The sequence below is a fragment of the Hemitrygon akajei genome, chromosome 1 (genome assembly GCF_048418815.1).
Source record: "Hemitrygon akajei chromosome 1, sHemAka1.3, whole genome shotgun sequence".
In the NCBI taxonomy this organism is placed as follows: Eukaryota; Metazoa; Chordata; class Chondrichthyes; order Myliobatiformes; family Dasyatidae; genus Hemitrygon; species Hemitrygon akajei.
Genome location: NC_133124.1, coordinates 123,632,974 through 123,654,862, shown reverse-complemented (window position 1 = coordinate 123,654,862; position 21,889 = coordinate 123,632,974). Strand labels below are relative to the sequence as shown.

Sequence of the window (21,889 nt, the reverse complement as noted above, 5' to 3'; positions counted from 1 at the left end):
AGTCCCCAGGCTGCCGTTGCCGTTCTCGTGGAACTGAGTCACTGCAGCAGCAGGTGCTGGCAGCAATGTAGCAGACGATGTGACTTTCATTAAAAAGATGTGTAACATTTCCAATTCAATTTACAAATTGAATTCCGAAGGGTTACAATATGACGGCAATTAGTTTCCAATTTGTAAACCTATTTAAACTGCTGAATGGGGAGGTGAGCAGAATTTGTCTGAAAATGTAAGGTCTCAGATCTCTGTGCCCTGAGGACAAGTGGTATAGAAATTCTGTTGTCAGCCTCGACAACATTAAACATGGAGCAGAGATGGGAGGCTTCAACAGGAAATGCCCTTGCCTATATTTGACCTAAAAAGCATAAGGAACAAAATTAGGCCATTCAGACCATCATGTCTGCTCTGCCATTCCAACATGGCTGATTCATTATCCTCTCAACGCCATTTTCCTGAACTGTTCCCGAACATGTACATCAGTACGTAAAGGGTAAAGCGTTGCTCGCATTAAGTCAAATTAAATCAGCGAGGATTGTGCTCGGGGCAGGCTGCCAGTGCTTTCAGCACTAACAGAGCATGCCCACAGCTGAGTAACCCTAACCTGGGCATATCTGGAATGTAGGAGGAAACCGGAGCACCTGGAGGAGACCCACACGGTCATGGGGACAAACCTTACAGACAGAGGTGATCACTTTGGAATGTGGTAAAGCGACTGTGCTAATCACTACGTTACAATGCCGCTGTTGGTGCAATGCCTGCCCTTTCACCTCTGCCCTTTCCACCATACAGGGTCCCGGAGTAGCGAGGCCCTTATTCACTTAGCACCTCCAATCTAGCGCACTGCTTTCTTGCGCACAGCGCAGTCTCTCCTACACCGGCAAAAACAGATGCTGGTTGGGTGATCACTCTGCAGAGAACCAGCCACGAGTATCCAGTTACCTGCCACCATAAATATCCATCCCGTAAGAGCAGAATTAGGCCATTCAGACCATGGCTGATGTATTATCCCTGTCCTGTCTTCTCCCCAGTACCTTCGACACCCTTACTAATTAAGAATCCATTTTAAATATACCATATTCTCCACAGCCATCTGTAGTAGTGAACTCCACAAATTCACCACCCTCTGGCGAAAGACGTTCCTCCTCATCTCTGTTCTAAAGGGACATCCTTATATTCTGAGGCTGTGCCCTCTGGTCCTAGACACATCCACTATTGGAAACATCTTCTCAGCACCCCTGTCACATGCTGACCCATCAGCACCATGCACACAATGCCCAAAGCAAGTTTCAGTGCAGTCAGCAGTCCACCCTGCTGGACTCGATATCTAACTCAACAGCTTCAAGTAACTCACTTTTGGTTTGTATCCGTTTTGCTGTAAGTTATCCATGGGTATGATTAACACAGTTGTTCTCTCTATCAGTAGTGCTTTAACTGCTGGATATTTACTATGCTCTAACCGACATTATATAGCTTTTACAAGTTCCTTTTCTAGTTGTCTCTTTCTTTAAATTCCTTCAGTTACTTCACAGACCTTCCAGCTTATCCTGACACCATCCTTGTCCTCACCCAATGGCAGATATTCCCTTTGTCCTATCCATCCCTCCTCTTCTCCGCTACAACTCAAAACTAAATTCTTTTCTCTCTTTTATGGTTCTAATGAAGAGTTCAACCTGAAACATTACTTCTATTTCTCTTCCCAGGTTCCTTAAGGTTGTTATAGCCAGGGGTGGTAATGGGGACAAGCTCCCACTACCTATTAAATGCCCCAATGACGCGTGCCTCAATTAGCCTCTGACAACCAAGTCCAGCTCCTGGCTTTCATGTGTGACTTAGTTTCTACTGACAGGAGAAGAGGCAAAAGTGGGTTACAGGCGCCTTAAAACCGGTCGCTTTGGGCAGATGGGGCTCATCAGCCACGGCTGGCAGCTCACCTATGAGAGGGAAAACTCTGATCTCAAACCTCCGCTGCCTTGAGGCTGTACCCACTCATGGGGGGAGCTTCGGGAGTAAACCGCGAGGTAAAGCAGTCCTACATTGAGTTCAATGCTGACTGGCATCTCCTGCGAGGCTTCTGGTACCAAATTGTGTCGGTTTCTGCCATTTACTTGGGTTTGTCAGATGCGTGGAGAGGGGAAGCTTACTACATGGGCAACAGCTTGCTCTCCATATCGCACTGCCCAGGATTGCATATCTAGACAGCTAGGACACAAAATCCGTGGTCAATTCTGACTGACAGAGGTCTCAAACATTTCATGTCCTACAGACCACTGCCTGATCTGCTGTGTGTTTCCAGCAATATTTTGTCTTTATTTCATATTTCCAGCATCCAGTTAGGAAAACTCTGGATTGAAAATTTGAAGAGGAACCTAGATAAATGAAAATGTGGAGAGCCACATAATAATAATTTATTATGAAAATTAAAATTTGATGCATCACCCATCACCATGACAAATCCTCTTCACATTACTACAATCAAAGAGGAGGTACAGGAGCCTGAAGAAACACACACTCAACGTTGTAGGAATAGCTTCTTCCCCTCCACCATCGGATTTCTGAACGGACAATGAACCCATGAACACTATTTTGTTCTCTTTCAGCAGTATTTATTTAACTTTTTATATACGTTCATTATTGTAACTTAAGGTATTTTGTATGCATTGCACTGTACTGCTGCTGCAAAACACAAATTTTTGTGACACCTATCTATGATAATAAACCCGACTGATGCTGACCTGCCACTGGGGGCTAGTCACCTTCACAGGACAAACTCTCAGCATATTTAGATCGACGGGTCTATAAAACATTTTTTCTTTATCCATTTAAACTCTTCCCACGCTTTTTCCTTCTCCCTATCCCTCACAACATCCACTATTTGAGCAGATCCAGTTTTGTTATAGTTACCTGGCTGGAACCAATCATAGAAACGGGTGCATTTCAAAAGGGTTGGTGTAACAGTCTTTCTAAAACGATTAGGCATAAACTTCAATTTGTAGCTGAAAGCCAAGGTCGCAAGATAGCCAGAAGTTGGAAGCAAGGATGCAAAATCCATCTTTAAATATGATTCACAACTTATTTAGCCCAAAGGTACCTGCAGGCCTCACCAGGCAAGTGCACCAGCGCATCTTTTTCCTCAAGGGTCTAAGGAAATTCAACATGTCCCCTTTGACCCGCACCAATTTTTATCGATGCACCAGAGTAATCATCCTTTCAGGATGTATCACTCTCGGTATGGTAACTGCTCTGCCCAAGACCACAAGAAACTGCAGAGAGTTGTAGACACAGGTCAGCACAACAGGAACCAGCCACCTGTCTATAGGCTGTCTCAGTGAAACAGCTAGCATAGACAAACTCCCCACCCAGCCCACACATTCTCTCTTCTCCCCTCTCCCATTGGGCAGGAGATACCAAAGCCTAAAAGCACACAGCACCAGGGTGGCGGGCAGCTTCTACGTCACTACTCTGAGACTAGTATGATAAAATGTACTCTGGGCCTCAGAGTCTACACTATAATGATCCTACGCCTCATTGTTCACCTGCACTGCATTCTCTTTGCAGCTGTTTATTCTGTAATGTTTCACCTTATTCTACCTCAAGGTGTAATGATTCGATCTGTATGAACAATATACAAGACAAGAGTTTCACCGTATCTCGGTACGTGTGACAATAATAAACCAATTCCATAAACAAAGGCCATTCCTCCCCCCCCCCCCCCCCCGGATAGTCTCTAGTCCCCTACCTCCTATCGGGCAGTAGATATAAATGCCTGACAGCACATGGTAAACTCTTTGCTCTTTGAAAAGACAAGAATGGATCACTTGTATGATAGGCAACACACACAAAATGCTGGAGGACTCAGCAGACCAGCTGGCGTCTATAAAAATGAATAGAAAGCCGACACTTCTTCCAAAACCCTTCAGTACTTTCGGGCCTTGGCTCAAAACATCGACGATGTATTCATTTCCATAGACGTTGCTTCAACTGGTGTGTGTGTGTGTGTGTGTGTGTGTGTGTGTGTGTGTGTGTGTGTGTGTGTGTGTGTGTGTGTGTGTGTGTGTGTGTGTGTGTGTGTGTGTGTGTGTGTGTGTGTGTGTGTGTGTGTGTGTGTGTGTGTGTGTGTGTGTGTGTGTGTGTGTGTGTGTGTGTGTGTTGCTTTTCCAACCTCTGCAGACTTCCTTGTGTTTATGACTTGTGTGATAAGATAGAGTCTTGACCTCACAATATACCTCATCATAGCCTTGCACTGAACTCTGCATTCTGCATTCTGTTGTAGCTTCTTTCTTGACACTGCCTCAATGCACTGATGTGATGAAATGATCTGTATGAATGGCATGCTAAACAAAGTGGTCACTGAAGCCTCAGTAGTGCGATCACTCAAGTGGAGTACGATGTTTTCCTAAGGGGTTGTCTGTTGGCGGGTCCTCAGGTGGTTATAGAGGCTGATCTGGGATCCACATATTTTGTGCAGCGTGGGCAAGAGGAGGCAGTGGCTGTGGTTGATGGTTGTGTCCTTGGGTTGTTCAGGTTCTCCTTTCGCAGATGCCACTTGTTCTCTGTTGCATAGCGGAGGCACTTCTCGTGTGGCACAGCTCCCTGGAACAAATTTCCTCCAGGTGTATCTATTGAGTGCAATGTTTTCCTAGTTTTTTGATGTAATGTTGAATCACTTCAAGCTGATTCTGATATTATCTTCGAAGAGTTTTGTTTGCCCACCAGGGGCTCGCTGACCTTTCTTTAATTGGGAATAAAGGATCTGTTTGGGGAGATGTGAGGTAGGCATCCGGGTGACATGACCTATCCATCGGAGTTCGTCTTGCTTTATCGTGGTGGAGAGGCTGTTCGTGTTGGCCTCCTCCAGGACGCTGATGTTAGTGCATCTGTTCTTCAGCTCATCCTCAAAATCTTTTTGTAAGGATCTTTGGTGGTATCGTTCCAGGTCTTTCAGGTGGCTGCTGTTCATTCTACTCCTGTACAGGTGACGATAATAAACTGATCACCAGCACTGAGAAACATGGAAACAACTCAGCAGAGGGTTTTTCTGTATAGGTTTTATACTTGCCGCAGCAAGTTAAAAAGATCAAACACTTTGTGTGGGCAAGATTATGTTTCATTCATTATTGCATTGCATTTTGTTTTTATGTTAACCACGCAGTCAAGTCTGTTAAAACAACTCTACTGTCCCACTGTAGGGTAACTGGCTATGCTGTCCCTGCCGATCCCACAACCTGAGAGTCGAATACTCGGCTTTAGCTTTACAGACAGAGCAAGTTAGAGAGCAGCCAGTCACACAGAGTGAACACAGATCTATATTCTCGAAGACGGAAACAACAACCTACCATGAACTACTGGCTCACTACCACCTACCTCAGTATCCAATTTCACCCATTTTCTATAGTCCTATGGAGGGTCTTTCCTAACTTAGAAACACATATGGAAGAACAGGTCATTATAAAAACAATCTCCCTATTGTTAACTACAAACCAGGAAATAAATATGCTATTTACAGTGAGTGGGATGAAACGCTATACTGGATGTTTATTTTCCTCTCTTGTAAAATATTGACAATGACTGGGAGAAGGTTTAAATCCATTAAAAAGGAAAGCAACTGATGGAAATTATGGTCCATGACCTAGAAGAGGTAAGGGGGAATGAAGAGAGATACTCTGATCAAGCTTCAGTGCAAGATCTACCAGATTGAAGATCCACCAGATCTAACGGAGTGCAAGATCCACTAGATCCAGAGTGAAAGATCCACCAGATCTAACAGAGCGTAAGATCTAGCAGGTCTCAAGCAGGAAGGGAGTTTGGATAGTATACATAGAGCAATACAGTGAGGTCACTTGCAATCTCTAGTACATCCCATTAGCAATTACTGAGGGACCCTACAAAGCCTTTGAAAGGAATAAAAACTTATTTATTATACTGCGGTTGATACAAGTCTATCAATCTGTTCCGCAGACTGCAGGAAATTAGATTCTTGTGGCAACACAGAGAGAAATCTCTCCATAAGGAATGAAGGCTGCACAGTTGGAATTAAAATGGAGATCAATTGATTTAGTGTTCACTCTCCATGGTGCTGTAATAATCCACTTTAAGCTGTTCAGGATGTTATTATGTCTAACTGCAGCCATGAAAACCCCCATGGCCAACAATGTTACTTCCTGAAATTTCGACGCACAGTCCACAACACCCAGAGTTGCTGATCAAGACTCTATTTGGTAAGTGTAATACAAGTATTAGATGATGCACGTGTCTCATGAGGATTGGTTGAATGAACATGGGCTTTTCTTTTTGGAACAATGGAGGAGAGATGATTTGGTAGAGGTGGACAAGATGATTGATCAAGTAGGTAGCCAGAGATATTTTCCCCCAGGGCAAAACTGGCTAATATGAGGGGGTAAAATTTTAAGGTGATTGGAGGAAAGTATGATGGGATGTCAGAGGTTTTTTTTAAACACAGTGTGGTGAGTGACATTCAGTAAACTCTAAGATAGGCACATGGATGATAGAAAAATGAATGGCTATGTGGGAGGGAGGGGTTTGATTGATCTCAGAGTAGATTATAAGGCTGGCACAGTACCATGGGCTAAAGGGCCTGTATGGTGCTGTAATGTTCTATGTTCTTTGGAAATACATAAGAGGAAAAGCTCTGCAGATGGATGAATTCCAAACCACACGTTGACTAGTGAATGATAAAGCACTGTGCTTTCTTGTTTCTGGTACACACACCACTGTTGGAATAAATAGATTATATTTCCAAATGGCTTAAATACAAAGTACAAAGTAAATTTATTGTCAAAGTACGTGCACTGTATGTCACCACATACAGCCTGAGATTCATTTTCCTGTGGCCATTCACAGTAAATACAATACAATCAATGAAAGACTGCACACAGAGAAAGATGGACACACAACAAATGTCACATAAAGCCACAGACAAGAACCACATAGCAGACATTTTTGGTAAATGATTGCTAGAGAAGATTCTTCTTCAGTTTTACTGGTCATACTGGGAGCAATGAAACAGAATTCAATCCATAACAGAAGTTAGATTTGCTTCCTGAATTTTACAGGCATAGGCACCTAGAAAAATTGCAGTTTTATATTTGACAATTTTTCCCTCAGAAGCTGAAATATGCAGATGCTTTTGAGAAAGAGCACACTGCCAACAAAATTTACAGCCCTGTACATTATCTTAGTAGATCTTACAAAACTAGAAAAGTTGGAAATACAGCCGCAGAATAACAAGTTACACTGTGGTGCCTGCATCATCACATAGCCAGAACTCCAGATTTGATCTTTATCTTGAGTGTTGACTGTGTGGAGTTTACGTGTTCTCTCACTAACCGGATTAGTTTCCTCCAAGTATTCCCACGTCTCATGGGTGTGCAAATTGGCAGATTAACTAGCTGCTGTAAGGTGCCCCTGTTTTGTAAGTGAGTGGTAGAATCCGGGAAGAGAGCCAATGAGAATTTTTTTAAATTGTAATTGAAGACCGAAGTTGGTGAGCTTGCAAGTTGAGGCCTGATGGTCGAGGCTCCTTGGGCGGGGTCTGGAAGTCGGAGGCCCAACGTTTGCAAGTCCGGGCCAGGGACTGGAGGTTGGCAGCCCGGTGGGTGGCCTGTCCTGGGATTGGAGGCCTTTCTGTGTGTGAATGTGGGTGGGTGGTGGGAATGAGAAAAGGGGCTCCCTTTGCTGTTGCTATTGTTGCTGCTTGTGTTGTTCTGCTGAACTCTGTAGTTGTGCTGTGTTGGCACCGGAATTTATGGCAACACTTGCAGGCTGCTCCCAGCACATCTTTAGGTTGTATTGGTTGTTAACGCCCACGATGCATTTCACTGCATGCTTCGATGTACCGCTTGTACATATAATAGATAAGTGCATCAGAATCTGAGTTAATGTAGCATTAACATAAATGGTTGGCTGACAGTCAGCCTGGCCTCAATGGGCTGAAGGGCCTGTTTCTGTGCTGAATCTATGACCCTATGAGGTAGAGACATGGGTATTTAAAGGAACCTGTCAATGTACTGTACATTCAACTGTAATTTCTTTCCTCTTAATTAATTTTTTTTTTTCAGTCCCTTGCTTTCAGCTCTTTTTTTTTGGTAGTAGGCATTATTATCTTCTGTTTTCAAGTGTATTTACAGTTTTGGGGGTTTGAATGTTCTGATTTATATTTTCTACATTTTGTTTTGGTTGGTCTGGAGTTTTTTGTTGTGGGGCTTGGGGAGGACACTAACTTTACATGACTTCAATTTGGGTGCTTTCTCAATTATTTTATTTTGTATTATATTACTATTGTATGTTTATCTTGCACTGTACTAATTTTCTACTTTGTTTTGGGGTTTTTTTTATTTGTAGTGTTGTAGAAAATGCATTAAAAAAATCAATAAAAAAACAAAACTGTAATTTCATCATGCTGCTCAGATACAAGGGAAAGATAGATAAAATAATAACCTATTCTTCAAAATGGCACATGGCCAAGTGGTTAAGGCGTTGGACTAGCACTCTGAAGGTCGTGAGTTCGAGCCTGAACCGAGGCAATGTGTTGTATCCTTGAGCAAGGCACTTAACCACACACTGCTCCAGTCCACCCAGCTTAAAATGGGTACCAGCAAAATGCTGGGGTTAACCTCGCAATAGACTGGCATCCTATTCGGGGGGGGGGGGGGGGGAAACGTCTCGTACTCTCAGTTGCTTCATGCCACGGAAACCGGCATAAGCATTGGCCTGATGAGCCTATAAGGCTCGGGACAGACTTTAACTTTAACTATACTTCAAAGGTGTAAATCTCTCCATTGAATGGCATGGAGAAGGAAGCTATTGTCGGATTTGTTAAATGCGTTGTTTGTATCAAGTCAAATCGGCGAGGATTGTGCTGGGCAGCCCGCAAGCGTCGCCCCACTTCCAGCACCAACGCGTAGTTCCTCCAGCATTTTGTGTGTGTCGCATGCAATTGCTCAGTGCGTTTTCCAGTAATTATGGTACAGTTGATTCATGCATTTTTCCAGACGTTTCTTAGTTCATCTACAGCAGCTTTCACACCACTTGAGTCTCAACATTTTATAGGTTAATTTTTATCACTGTTTTTGAAAAGATAGAACACCACAGCACAGTACAGGCCTTTTGGCCCACGACGTTATGTCAACCTTTCAGCCTAATCCAGTTCAATGTAAATTTATTATTCCAAATACAGTACATATCGCCACCATATACAATCCTGAGATTTGTTTTCTTGTAAATCCACAGTACACAGTAAATCCAAGAAACGTAATAAAATCAATGAAAGACCACACTAACTGGGTGTTCAACCAGTGTGTAAGAGACAACAAACTGTGCAAATACAAAAGAAAAAAAAACAATAAATATCAAGAACATGAGATGAAGAGTCCTTGAAATTGAGTCCATAGGATGGGGGGGGGGGGGGGGAGTGAAGTTGAGTATTATCCCCTTTGGTTCAAGAGCCTGATGCTTGAGGGGTAGTAACTGATCCTGAACCCAGTTGTGTGGGTCCTGAGGCTCCTGTACCTTCTTGATAGCAGTAGTGAGAAGAGAGCATGGCCTGGGTGGTGGGTGTCCCTGCTGATGAATGCTACATTCCTGCAATGGCACTCCTTGCAGATGTACTCAATGGTAGGGAGAACTTTACCTGTGATAGATTGGATTGTATCCACTACACTTTGTAGGATTTTCCATTCAAGGGCGTTGGTGTTTCCACACCAGACTGTGATGCAACCTGTCATTATACTCTCCATCACCCATTTACAGATGTTTGACAGAGTTTTAGGTGTCATACTGAATCGTCGCAAACTTCTAAGGAAGTAAAGGCACTGCCGTGCTTTCTTCATAATGGCACTCACATAATGTGCCCAGGACAAGTCCTCTGAAATAATAACCCCAAGGAATTTAAAGTTGGTGACTCTCTCCACCCTTGACCTCCTCATGGACCTCCTGTTTCCTCCTCCTGAAGCCAATAATCAGCTCCTTGGTCTTGCTGACATTGAGTGAGAGGCAACACGAGTGAATCTGCAGATGCTGGAAATAAATAAAAACACAAAATGCTGGCAGAACTCAGCAGGCCAGACAGCATCTATGGGAGGAGGTAGTGACGACGTTTCGGGTTTTGGCCCGAAACAAAAAATTACAAATTACAACAACACCGGGATCCAACACTGCTTTTGGTGCGAAACAATCATCTTTCACACTTGTATGCAATTCTCTGCTAGTTCAGACAACAGGTTATTAGTAGGTAATAACACAGATGATCAGAGGCCTACACATTTCTCTTCTATATCTGCTGTCAAGTGCCATACCTTGGGGTCCAGTTCCTGGGTATCATCATCTCAGAAGATTGATCCTATGCCCAACATATTGGTGCAATCACAAAGAAGACATCCCAGTGACTATACTTCATTAGGAGTTTGAGGAGATTTGGTATGTCACCAAAGACACTCACAAATTTCTACAGAGCACTCTAACTGATTACATCACCATCTGGTATGGAGGGAGCACTACACAGGATCAGAAAGAGCTGCAGGGGATTGTAAACTCAGCTGGTTCCATCACAGGCACTAGCCTCCCCAGCATCGAGGTCATCCTCAAACAACAATATCTCTATCACTAAGAACCATCAGCAACATGCCTTCTTCTCATTGCTACCATCAGGGAGGAGGTACAGGAGCCTGAAGACACACACTCAAATGTTTCAGGAACAGCTTCTTCCCCTCAGCCATCAGATTTCTGAATGGACAATGAACCCATAACACTACCTCACTATTTTTTGCTCTCTTTTTGCACTACCTATTAATCTCGTTTTATATATTTCTTATAATATATAGTATATTTTATGTAATGCACTGCGCCTCTGCCACAAGACAACAAATTTCACGACATATGCCAATGCTAATAAATCTGATTCTGTCTGCCTACTTGAATTCAACTTGATGAACTACATCTGGAGAGTATCCAGAGGTCAAATCCTTATGTGAACTCTATCTTCCTTTGTCATCTCCCACAGGAATCTGCAGCTTACTCCTAAATGCCACGTGCTCTGTGAGATCGAGCAGCAACTGAAAAAGCTCCTGTTTAAAGTGCCCTCTTCTTTTGCTCCAATCGCAAGGGTTTTACTCACTAACACAAGGCAACCACAGGATGTTTTCTATAATGGGGGAATCTAGGACCAGAGGACGCAGTCTTAGCATACAAGGATGTCCCTTTAGAACAGAGATGAGAAGGAATTTCTTTAACAAGGGTGGTGTATCTGTGGAATTAATTCCCACAGATGGCTTCCTAATCAAGAACCTATCAAACTCTGCTTTAAATATACCCAATGACGTGGCCTCCACAGTCCTCTGCGGCAAAGATTTCTACAGATTCAGCACCCTTTGGCTAAAACAATTCCTCCTCATCTCTATTCTATCCTTCTACTCTGAGGCTGTGTCTTCTGGTCCCAGACTCACCCACAATAGGAAACACCCTCTCGACATCCACTCTATCTAGGTCTTTCAATATTCAATCGGTTTCAATGAGATCCCACTCCTCATTCTTTTAAGCTCCAGCGAGCAGAAGCCGAGTTACATCAAGTACTCCTTATACGTTAACCCTTTCATTCCTGGGATCACTCTCATGAACCTCCTCTAGTCCGTCTCCAAAATGAGGAATAGCGAACTAAGATACTTAACACTTCAAACCTAGCAGAAACAGCTGGAGAGCACACGCAAAAAAAGGTCCAGAAGGCATTTTTCTTAAGAAATTGTAATGGTTTGCCTTCGATTTTTCAAGATTCAAGATTAAATAGTTTGTTGTAATTTCCAGTACACAAGTGTAAAGAAGAATGGAATAATTGTTGCGATGGATCGGATGCAGCACAAAAATAAACACAGTAAGAAGAACACAATAATAAAACAAACACAATAAAAATAAATACATAAGATAGTTTATATACAGAGATTAATTGTAAGTCCAAGGAAGTGACGCTAGGCACAGGAATGTCTGTACATAAAGTGACTTTGACAAGAAATGATAAAGTAATGATTACAGAGAAAATGAGTGACACACCATCTTTTCTGCTTTCGGGAGTTGTATGACTCAGACAAATGTAAGAATGCAATCACATACATATTATTTCATCATGATATGACAATATCATATTTTTCATTCGCACATTTTGTCTACTTTTGCACATTGTTACTGGCACTTGATAATGTCATTTTCTATTGCATTTCTTTATTTTCTTGTAAATAGAATAGACTGGGATATAGCAAGTATGTAATACTGAGGCTTTTTAAGGCATTGGTCAGACTACGCTTGGAGAATTGTGAGAAGTATAGCACCCCTTATTTAAAAACTGATGTGCTGGTATTGGAGAGGGTCCAGAGGAGGTCTATGAGAATGATTACGGGAATGAAAGGGTTAAAATAGGAAGAACATCTGATGGCTCTGGATCTGTACTCGCTGGAATTTAGAAGAAAGAGGGGAAGTCTCAATGAAACTTACTGAGTGTTGAAAGGCCTAAGTAGAAGACCTCCCTTTTGCCACAATGAGGCCTCAGGATGGAGCAGCAACACCTCATATTCCAACTAGGTAGCCTCCAACGTGATGGCATGACATTCGATTTCTCCTTCTGGTAAGTTTTTTTCCTCCCTCTTCCTTCTTCTTCTATTCCCCACTCTTGCCTCTTACCTCTTCTCCTCAGCTACCTATCATCTCCTGGTGCCATTCCTTCTTCCCTTTCTCCCATGGTCCACTCTCCTCTTCTCCAGCCCTTTACTTTTCCCATCCACCTGGCTTCACCTCACACATTCCAGATGGTCCTACTTCCCCTCCCCCCCCACCTTTTTATTCTGACATCTTCCCCCTTCCTTTCCAGTCCTGAAGAAGGGTCTCAGCCTGAAACATTGACTGTTTATTCATTTCCACAGATGCTGCCTGACCAGCTGAGTTCCTCCAGCATTTTGTTTGTGTTACTCTGGTCAGGGGTTCCCAACCTTTTTTATGTCATGAACCAATATCACTAATCAAGGCCTCCATGAACCCTAGGTTCGGAATCCCTGCTCTAGGTAGGGCGGACTTGGAGAGGAAGTTTCCTATCGTAGGGGAACCTAGGGCAGAGGACATAGTCTCAGAATATACAGACACTCATTTAGAACAGAGATGCGGAGGAATTTCTTCAGTCGGAGGGTGGTGAATCTGTGTAATTCATTGTTACAGACAGCCGTGGAGGCCAAGACATTGGGTATATTTAATGTGGAAGTTGATTAGTAAGGGTGTCAAAGGTTACGGGGAGAAGCAGCAGAGAGAGCTTGAAAGGGATAATAAATCAACCAGGATGAAGTAGTGGAGAAGCTTGATGGGCTGAATGGCCTGATTCTACTCCTATGTCTTATGATCAAACTGTCTGCAAGAAAATGAATCTCAAGGTAGTATACAGTAACATATATTTACGTACTTTCATAAATTTGACATTGACTTTCGCTTTGGCATTCCCAATATGCCTTACAGTGGCCGGAATTTGAGAGGAAACTGGTGGGGGAAGGCACTTATCCCAGGATGCCCAGCTTAACCTACTCTTGCAGACACTGTATTTTATATATTTCCCTCTCCACCAGCTTCCAAGCGCATTAGATCGTCATCAGTAATTATGTGACCGTCAAGTGATGCCTCTGTCGGGATCTTTGCCCTCCTGTTTATCCTCAGGATTCCAAAGAGACTCTTCGCTTCCCAAGACCCTGGTTCACCATTATGCATGCTCCTTCCCACAATCCTCTCAAGCCCTTTGCCTCTTCCTTTCCCACCACCGAGGAAGACACTCTTCCAGAGGAACCAATAATTCTCTTGTTTCTTTCCCAATTTCTCCAAGGTATTCGATGCTCCTAACGTCACCTCCACAACACTGGAGTCGAGTCTATTGTATGTTACACAAGGGTGTTGTGGGGACTTGAGGACCTGAGTTTTAGGGAAAGGTTGAATAGATTCGGACTTTATTCCCTGGAGCACAGGAGAATGAGAGGAGATTTGATAGAGGTATAAAAAATTATCAGGGGTACAGAGAGGGTAAATGCAAACAGCTTCTCTTCCTCACTGAGGCTGGATGAGACTAGAACTAGAGGTCATAGGTTAATGATGAAAGATGGAATATTTAAGGGGGGTGCTTCTTCACTCAGAAGGTGGTGTGAGTGTGGAACAAATTGGTGGATGGGAGTTCAACTGCAACACGTAAGAGAAGCTTGAATAAGTGCAATAATGATCCAGGTGTGGGTCAATGGGACAAGGCAGGTTACAGTTCAGCATGGACTAGATGGGCTGAAGGATGTTTTTTCCACTTTATGATTCTATATGCATGCACAGGCACAATGATAAGGCTACTTACAGCAGGATCACAGGCTCCCAGCATTACATAAGCAGCATTCACAAGAAAAACATAAATTATACACAGCTTTTACAAGAAAGAACACAATTAGAACAAAAAAAAAATTCATTTCAATGTAAAGAGATCAAAGTGATCTTAGTGTAGATAAATAGCAGTGATGAGAGTTTTACCAGCCGGATGGTTGAAGGGAAGTCACTGGTGGTGTGGGGCTTCAGGCTTCTGTACACCCTGCCCGACAGTAGCTGTGAGAAGATGGCCTGGTGCAGGTGGTGGGGATCTTTGATGATGATGTTGCCCTCTTGACACAGTGCCTCCTTTAAGGTGATCTGAAGAAAATAAGGAGGGTATGTGGAACATGTTGCCGTGGTGATGGTAGAGGCAGACATATTAGGGACATTCAAGAGGTTCTTAGACAGGCACGTGGATGATAAAAGAAAACGGAGGAAAACGGTGTCCTGCCGAAGGGTTTCGGCCCAAAACATCGACTGTACTCTTCTCCATAGGTGCTGCCTGGCCTGCTGAGTTCCTCCAGCATTTTGTGTGTGTTGCTCAGATTTCCAGCATCTGCAGATTTTCTCGTCGGCTATGTAGGAGGGAAACATTAGTCTGATCTTGGAGAAGGTTATAAGGTCGGCATAACATCATGGGCCGAAGGGCCTGTACTGTTATATTTTATATTCTACTTTCTCTGCTGCCAGTGGTGGGGAGGGATGTGTCCATGATATATCGGGCAGGATCCGCCACTGTCGGGAGCTTCCTGTGCATTTGAACTGCCTTACCAGACCATGATGCAATCAGTCAGCGCGCTTTCAAAAGTACACCTGTTAGAAGTTTGTTAGCTTGTCTACCGACAAGCTTCATCTTCTCAACCTCCTGCAAAAGTAATGACACTGGCACGCTTTCCTCTGGCTGGCAGCACAGTAGCGTAACTCTCTACAGCGCCAGCTGTAGGGTCAGAGTTTGACTCCCTCTACAGTCCGTAAGCAGCTTGTACGCTCGCCCCACGACTGGAAGGATCTCCTCCAGGTGCTCCGTCCCTCCCACATTCCAAAGACGTACGGGTTGGGGTTAATGTGCTGTCGGCGTGCAGCGCCTGTGCACTGCACCCAGCGCAATCCTCGCTGATTTGATTTGACGCCAATGAGCTCTTTCACTGTATGTTTCGATGTACACGTGACAAATAAGGCTCATCTTCTTCAGTTCCTCTGGCAGTTCATTTCAGAAACATCCCACCCTCGATACATAAAAAGTAATTTTTCATCTTTGATTGGCAGGTAGGCGGAGAGGAGCCCACAGCCCAATCAGCCAGGATCTTACTGAGTGGTGGAGAAGGCTCTATGGGCCCAGCAGACTAAACACGAATTTCGGAGGTGAGATGACAGATGGCAAGTCAAAGCAGCCCTTCACCAAGTATAGCATCGAGGGGTCCAGGGAAAGCTGAAGTCAATGTGTGTGTAGCGGGAAAACCTCTAGTGGTTAAAGTCACACCTTACACAAAGAATAACAGCTGTTGTTATTGGAAGTCAAAGATCCCAATCCCCAAACATTACTGCAAAAGGTCCATGGGGCAGCATCCTGGCCTATCCATTTCCAGACAGAGCAGCAATGAAATTCCTTCCATTGTTACATAAGATGCGAGGGTGTTCACTGGTTCCATTCACAAGCCCTTGGCAAATATTGCAGCCATTGCCTCACTGGCCAGGGGTCAACCACACAACCAAACAGAGACAACATTCATGCACAGGCTGATAAAACACCGCAACCTTTGCACCAGGGAAGTACAGGTCGGTGAGCATATCCAACAAGAAGGAGTCTAACCATCTTACAAGATGATAAGAGGCATACATCGAGAGGACAGCCAGTGACTTTTTTGCCAGAGTAGAAATATTTAGGGGCCATAACTTTAAGGTGATTGGAGCGAAGTATAGGGAGGGACGTCAGAGGTAAGTTTGTTTTTTATTAAACACAGAGAGTGGTGAGTGCGTGGAACACCTGGTGGGAGAGCCAGATACACAGGGACATTTCATAAACTCCTAGATAGACCAGGGATGACAGAAAAGTTGAGGGCTCTGTAGGAGGGAAGGATCTTAGAGTAGGTTAAAAGGTCGGCATAGGGCTAGCACTGTGCTGTACTGTTCTACTTTCTGTGTTCAACCCAACACATTCAATGGTTTTACCATCACTGAGTCACCAGTCGTTCTGGGCAGCTTTATTGAGCAGAAACTCCACCCTTCAGATAAATGTAAGTGAACGGTCCTAAGGCCAGGTATCTTGTGGCAAATGACTGGTCTCCTAACATCCTAAAGTCTTCCCACCAACTGCAAGTCACAAGTCAGTGCTGTGATGGAATACTGCCCACTTACCCAAAATGAGTGCAGTTCCAACAACCCCCAAAAAGTCTGACAACTTCCAAGACTAGATAACTGGTTCTCTGCTCACCACCCCGACTAGTCCCCCCCACCCCCGCACTGCCTAGCTGTAGTGTGCACCATCTACAGCATGGACAGTGGCTGTTCACCTAATCCACTCTCAAACTCCAGCAGAAAGGACAACGGCAACAGGGGGACGGGAACACCGCCATCGTAGTTTCCCCTCAAGATGCCGTGCATTTTGTCTTTCAGATTCAGCTTCAGATTTATTTATCACGTGTATATCGAAACAGGGGGAAATGCATCATTTGCAATAACAACCCAGCACGACCCAAGGATGAGCTGGGGGCAGCCCACAAGTATCGCCCCGCATTCCGGCGCCAACACAACATGCTCGCCATAACACAACAACACAGTAACACAATGAGCAGCAGACAACCAGAGCAAAGCAAGAGCCATTGTGCCCTCCCACTTACTCACCCGTTCACATACACACTCCTCCAACTCCTGGACAGGCCGTCCTGGGCCTCCAGCATCCACTGGACTTAGACTTGCAGACATTCGGCCTTCGACTTCCCCGGTAGACTCACAGGGATACTCAGACGCAGGGCTCCGGCCACTGGCGCTCAACTTCTGGACTTCCATTCGACCTCCAGGCTGCGATCTTCAGTATCGACCCAGGACTCGCCAACGATGACAAATGGTGGCCCCTGTTGCGGACCAAGCATTAGGACAAGCTGATGAAGGGACAGCAGCACCAGGCCTCAAACTCCGGTCTCGCGTACCTGGGGGCATCACCGGCCCTCTTGGCCTTACGGGACTCTGGTCCTGGAACCCGCCGGCAATTCACTGAACTGGGAAGAGGCCTCCAGCCCTCGCCCTCACTGATTTGCTGGCCCAACATTCGACCACAGATGTCCTTCATCCTCGTCACTGAGTTTCGAATGCAGAGCAGATGACTAGACTCTGGCCAGACCTCGAACTCCCCTCTCTTTCCCCAAACCTATCCTTACAAACTTAAAAAGGAACAGAAACAAGCAACCAACTCTGAGCCGTAACCTGGACAGAGCCTGCAGCTCGGCGCCATCTTGGCCAGAAGCAGGTCTTGGTAATACAGTACCTCAGCAGACATTCATCGTAATGGAAACCCTGTCCAGCAGTACTGTGGGAACACGCCGAGCAGAAGGGCTGCCGCAGTTCAAGAAACAACTCATCGTCAGGGCAACTAGGGAAGGGCAATAAATGTTTTTTTTTAAATTATTGCCAGAGATGTCCTGATCTCCAAAACAAATGAGCTTTTTTAGAAGAATGGCACCAAAATCAGCCACTGCAACCCTGTATCAATGGGCTGTGATTTGGAGCTGCAGTTGGCGTAATGGCGTAATGCTATTACAGCTCCTGTGACCTGGGTCCAATTCCCGCCACCGTCTGTGAGGAGTTTGTACCGTATGTTCTCCCAGTTAACTGCACGGATTTCCTCCAGGCGCTCCGGCTTCCTCCCACGTTCCAAAGACGTACAAGATAACTGGTCACGTGGGTGCAACCCGTGCTGGGGCGCTAAATAAAAATAAATAAATAAATGATCCGCAATTGGCGGGTGGAGTTAAAAATAACAAAGGGAATTTATATGGTGGTAAGAAAAGCAATTTCTTTGAGGCTTTGGGGACATAAGTCACAGTAGGTCCTTTTGTGGTGTCTGGCCGTCCGGTGGTGCTACGAGTTCTGGGGTCTGCCTGCCAGTGAGGGGTTACGGAGGGGTGGGGCACTCATCCAAATATCAGCACCCAATTCATAACTCTCTCCTTCCAAGTGCACTCGGGTTCCTCTTCGACCCAACTGGAGGCGAGTAGCTCCGATATCCTAAACACCCTCAAGTGAGGAGAGGGAATTCTCACTTGGTCTCCCTCTATGGGACCAGCCTACTTTTCGTTATGAGTAAATTGAACTGACCAGAGACTGGCTTCTGTGGGAATCTGAAGACCGATACACAACTAACCACAGTGAGTACATACAGTATTTATTAGCTACAGCCATAAATAAATGACTATAAATGACCACTAATGACCCTAGCAGATTTCTTTAGTGAGTTACATTCAAAACAAAGAAGCAGCATGTAACAAAAACAATGGTCTTGGTCTCTGAAACCTTCGCGACTCATCCTCTGGATGACTTTAAAAGAATGGGCCTTTCCTCCAACTCCCCCACATCACCGCCCATAAACCTGAGCCTGATCCCCAACTACTCTGTTCCCAGAAACATCCCTACAAACCTAAACTTCAACTAAACCAGAGAGAGAGCAGGCCATTTGTCCAGTTGACTGCATGTCTTCAGTTCCCTGTAACCTCTTCTGTTTCCCACAGCTATCAATTCCAACCTGCTTCTCCTGCATGAGAGGCATTTAACAACGGCGGCTTAGCCAGTCTTTGGGATGTGGGAGGAAACCCACCCGGTCACAGGGACAATTGCAAACTCCACGCAGGCAGTGTTGGAGATGAAGATTGAACACGGATTGCTGGGACTATCTGATGTACCACACTCCTTGAAATGACTTCACACTAGAATAGTGAACATCAGAATAAAGGCTTGGAAGGAAATGGCATTTATAGTACTTCATCCCACTCCTATCAGGGGAAGAAGCAATGCAGCATCAACCCGAGGACCACCAGACTCAAAAGCAGATACTTCCCCAAGCCGTCAGGCTGATCAACACCCACAAACCCACCCACCACTACATTCACACAGTGTCCCCTTACTTACAATCAGTCTATGTGTGTAACAGTCACTTGTACATTGTGTTTTATTGGATTGCTTTAAGTTTATTGTGCTTTGCTTTTTATTGCGTTCTTTATGCTGCATCAGGTCCAGAGTAACAATCATATTGTTCTCCTTTGCACTCATGAATGACAACAAACCACCTTGAATCTTCATTCTATCTCTAAGTACAACATTTTGTTTATAACACATTCTTCTTTCATCCACTTTTAAGGTAAAGTATTCTTCAGATCTACAAGTTATACACGTGCTGCAAGACTACTTTCAGCTCCTTGTTAACTGTTGCATGGTTCGTTGGTGCTGTATGTCTCCTAAGAGCCATATGCTGAAGTTTTCAGCCATTGTTGAATTAATTAAGTGCACATGCACATATGACAGAAATATTCTGGAAAATGTCCCCCCGCAGCAACTTCATCTTGCAAAATTTATAATCCAGCAGCTTCAGGCAATGCACTTTAATGCTGGAATATTTATTTAACTTGGGCAGTGAGTCCTAAAATAGAGGAGAGCCATCTATTAATAGAAATCAAATCCTTTATTTAATAGCCTCAATCCATAAACAGTCACAGCTGTCCCATTTTAAACTGTGTGGTGTTTCATAGCTCAGAGCAGCTTAAATAACAAATATTATGTGCTCTGCCAGCCTCGCACTTTAATAGGCAGAGAGGTATGGGTACTCTCCACAAATAACACTTGCATTCATATTGTTGAGAGGAAATTGAAAGGGAAATACTCAACCTTCAAAAGAAGTAACTAAACCATAGAATGAGTCAGATAAAATGTTGATCCAAGATCAGGAGTAAGAAACAATAAGACCACAAGAGATAGGAGCAGAATTGCACCATTTGGCCCATTGAGTCTGCTCCCCCATTCCATCATGGCTGATTTATTATCCCTCTCAACTCCATTCTTCTGCCTTCTTCCTGTAATCTTTTGAATACTCAAGAACCTATCAAACTCTGCTTTAATTGTACACAATGACTTGGCCTCCACAGCCGCCTGTGGCAATGAATTCCACAGATTCACCACTCTCCGGTGAAAGAAACTCCTCCTCACCTCTGATCTAAAGGAATGTCCTCCTATTCTGAGACTGTGTCCTCTGGTTCTAGACTCTCCCACTATTGGAAATAGCATCTCAGACCGCCTACTTGGACTGCTTTCTCTGGACTGTCAGAGGCTGAGAGACAAGTATTATGAGAGGCAGAGATGGATAAGATAATGGGGGGCATTTCTTTCCAGGGTGGAAATATCAAATACTGGAGGAGACAGGTTGAAGACGAGAGGAGAACAGAGACTGACGAGGCACAACCTCTCATGGTCCCAGAACGCATCCTCGGAGTCAAGAGAGCTCACCAATGCCTCTGCTCTCTGAGGAGACAGAAGTGGGCTGGTCACCAATAGTCACAACCCTCGACAGATGCAGGGTGAAGAGCACCCTAACATCGCAGCAGGGTAGGAAACTGCGCTGAGGGGCTTCAGGAGGACTCTACAAGTTGTTAAAACTGCCCAGTGCATCACCAGCAACAGCTTACCTGCCATCAAGGATATATATACACACACAGAAAGGTGCCGGGAAGAGGCCAGTTATATTGCGAAGGATCCCACGCACCCTGCGCTGTTTGTCTCTCTCCCATCAGGGAAGAGGCTACATAGCACCCACACCAGGGCCACCAGACTCAAAAAACAGTCGCTTCCCCCCAGCCGTCAGGCTGATCAACACCTCCACCAGTATGAACACATAGCCTAGCGTCACTTTAACTAGCCTATCGGACCACTGGGCTTGGACCTCTGAGGCCAAGTGATTGGAACTGCCCCAGTGTAACAGCATTTCCTCTTTAAAAAACTCTCCTGCACAGGCCTCATGTCAATCTTGCACATCTTTCTTAGTAGGATTACTTTTACATTTGCATTGATTGCGTTCTTTTGCTTGTTTTTATTGCATTCTTTCTGCTTACTGGGTGTTTTTATGCTGCATCAGACCCCAAGTAACAATCATTTCACTCTCCCTTACACTCGTGTACCGAAGAATGACAATAAACTATCTGGAATCTCTTGACCTCACAAGCGACCTTGTCGTGGTCCTTGCAACCTAATGCCTACCCGCACTACATTTTCTCCAGAACTGTCGATGTAACACTATGTTCCGCATTCTATTATTGCCTTTCCCTTGTACTACTTTGATGTACTTGTGTTATAAAATTATCTGTAAGGATGCCTCGCCAATCTTAATTTTTCACTCTATCTTGATGCACGTTCAATATTAACAAACCAGAGCAATTCCAGAGGAGAGATGGAAGTAGATATGATAACAATGTTTATGAGGCATTTAGACTCGCACTTGAACAGGCAGGGACTGGAGGAATATAGACCATGTGCAGGCAGATGT

General features: G+C 44.5%; 1 protein-coding gene across 5 annotated transcripts in view; it reads right to left on the bottom strand.

Annotated features, from left to right (window-relative positions):
* The window catches only part of LOC140730596 (neurocalcin-delta), a 323,285-nt gene that overhangs the window by 266,636 nt on the left and 34,760 nt on the right, over positions 1 to 21,889 (bottom strand). For 2 of the 5 annotated variants that reach the window (XM_073051282.1, XM_073051290.1), the window contains exon 2: positions 14,533 to 14,688. The exons of the other annotated variants lie outside the window; for them this stretch is intronic. The gene's annotated coding sequence lies outside the window, so the exon portion shown is untranslated. The remainder of the gene's footprint in view (positions 1 to 14,532; positions 14,689 to 21,889) is intronic. 5 annotated transcript variants of the gene reach the window in all.